The sequence below is a fragment of the Chrysoperla carnea genome, assembly GCF_905475395.1.
Source record: "Chrysoperla carnea chromosome X unlocalized genomic scaffold, inChrCarn1.1 SUPER_X_unloc_94, whole genome shotgun sequence".
In the NCBI taxonomy this organism is placed as follows: domain Eukaryota; kingdom Metazoa; phylum Arthropoda; class Insecta; order Neuroptera; family Chrysopidae; genus Chrysoperla; species Chrysoperla carnea.
In genome coordinates, this window is record NW_025408227.1 from 27,501 (window position 1) to 30,000 (window position 2,500).

Here is a 2,500-nt window from a genome sequence, read left to right on the forward strand (position 1 = left end):
TTATTTTTTATCATTTATATATAATATTATAAAACTTTATGTTAATAATAATATTAATAATAAATGATATTAATAATATATTTTTAAAATATTAAATAAAGAAGAATAAACAAAAATATTATATATTAATATTTTGTTATGGAATATTTTATTTGTAATAAAATTTTCAATATACTCGAAAAAAATTAATATATATAATTATTTATTTTTTATTTTCTTCTCTTTAGATAAATATAAAAATAATATTATATAATAATATTAAAAAAATTTGAGTATGAATAATTAAGAAAATTGTTTACTTATAAAATATAACAAAAACATAATATATAAAAAAAATTTTTGTTTTAATACTTCTAAAAACTTTTACGACCTCAGAGTAGGTGAGATTACCCGCTGAATTTAAGCATATTATTAAGCGGAGGAAAAGAAACTAACTAGGATTCCCTTAGTAGCGGCGAGCGAACAGGGATAAGCCCAGCACTGAACCCCGTGGCTGATAAACAGACACTTGGGGAATGTAGTGTTTAGGAAGATTCAATATAAACCTATTGTTATATAATACATCCAAGTCCATCTTGAATGGGGCCATATACCCATAGAGGGTGCCAGGCCCGTAGTGATTATTATTGATGATAGGTGAATCTTTCCTTAGAGTCGGGTTGCTTGAGAGTGCAGCTCTAAGTGGGTGGTAAACTCCATCTAAGGCTAAATATTACCACGAGACCGATAGCGAACAAGTACCGTGAGGGAAAGTTGAAAAGAACTTTGAAGAGAGAGTTAAAGAGTACGTAAAACCGTTCAGGGGTAAACCTGAGAAACCCGAAAGGTCGAAAGATGAGATTCATTTACTTTTTATCGTTAATCAACCAATTTGTACTAGCATGTGACAAAAATTTTTATTAGGAATTTATTTTTAGTAAAAATATATGCACTGCTGTATATTGTTAATTGTATGATAACGAGGTATGCACTTCTCATCTTGTAGGACGTTGCGACCCATTAAATATTAATCTATAGGCATTGGTGCGTTGATTAATGTACAATATTATTTTTTGATAATATTTTGTGTATGTTAAACGCCTATGTTTCTTGATTAATTGTTTGATGGTATTAATTATAAATTGATATTGAGTCGCGTTATTAACGCGTTCAGATCCACCACGAGTATAAATAGGTTTTTTTATTAAAACATATTATATATACGGATTTTATGCCGTTATATGATACTATTTAACTGTCAGTAGGTGTATGATAATGAACTGGCTCATTTTTTTTTATTAAAAATTTATCTGTCAGCGACGATATAGCTTTGGGTACTTTCAGGACCCGTCTTGAAACACGGACCAAGGAGTCTAGCATGTACGCAAGTCATTGGGAATAAAATATTTTTTCATCGAAATATTTATAAATTTTATGAAACCCAAAGGCACAATGAAAGTAAATATTATTTATATTTTTTTATAAATGATAAAAGGAGGATATATTTATATTATGTATTAAATATCGCACTCCTAGGGCGTCTTATATTATTATAATTTAGTTTTCGGATTATATTATAATAGAGGCGCACCTAGAGCGTACACGCTGGGACCCGAAAGATGGTGAACTATGCCTGGTCAGGATGAAGTCAGGGGAAACCCTGATGGAGGTCCGTAGCGATTCTGACGTGCAAATCGATCGTCGGAACTGGGTATAGGGGCGAAAGACTAATCGAACCATCTAGTAGCTGGTTCCCTCCGAAGTTTCCCTCAGGATAGCTGGCGTTCATTATATAAGAGTCTCATCCGGTAAAGCGAATGATTAGAGGCCTTGGGGCCGAAACGACCTCAACCTATTCTCAAACTTTAAATGGGTGAGATCTCTAGCTTGCTTAAAAACATTATTTATAATGTGAAGCTATGAGAATATATTTTTTATATATGGATCAGAGTGCCAAGTGGGCCACTTTTGGTAAGCAGAACTGGCGCTGTGGGATGAACCAAACGTAGAGTTAAAGCGCCAAAATTGACGCTTATGGGATACCATGAAAGGCGTTGGTTGCTTAAGACAGCAGGACGGTGGCCATGGAAGTCGGAATCCGCTAAGGAGTGTGTAACAACTCACCTGCCGAAGCAACTAGCCCTGAAAATGGATGGCGCTGAAGCGTCATGCTTATACTCTACCGTTAGTTGGTATTTTCGATAAAAGATTTATCTTTTATCATGAAACCCTAACGAGTAGGAGGGTCGCGGTGGTGTGCGCGGAAGGATTGGCCGTGAGGCCATCTGGAGCCGCCATCGGTGCAGATCTTGGTGGTAGTAGCAAATACTCCAGCGAGGCCCTGGAGGACTGACGTGGAGAAGGGTTTCGTGTGAACAGCCGTTGCACACGAGTCAGTCGATCCTAAGCCCTAGGTGAAAACCGATGTTAATGTTTGATGTGTTTAATAATATAAAATAAATACAATATTATTAATGAATATTATTGCTTTTTAAAAAACAATAAACATTATTAATAAATA

At 34.4% G+C, this 2,500-nt stretch overlaps 1 pseudogene; it reads left to right on the forward strand.

Annotated features, from left to right (window-relative positions):
* Nucleotides 1-366: 366 nt before the first annotated feature.
* LOC123304791 overlaps nt 367-2,500 on the forward strand; it is a pseudogene marked incomplete at its 3' end in the record, with an annotated part of 3,876 nt that continues 1,742 nt past the window's right edge.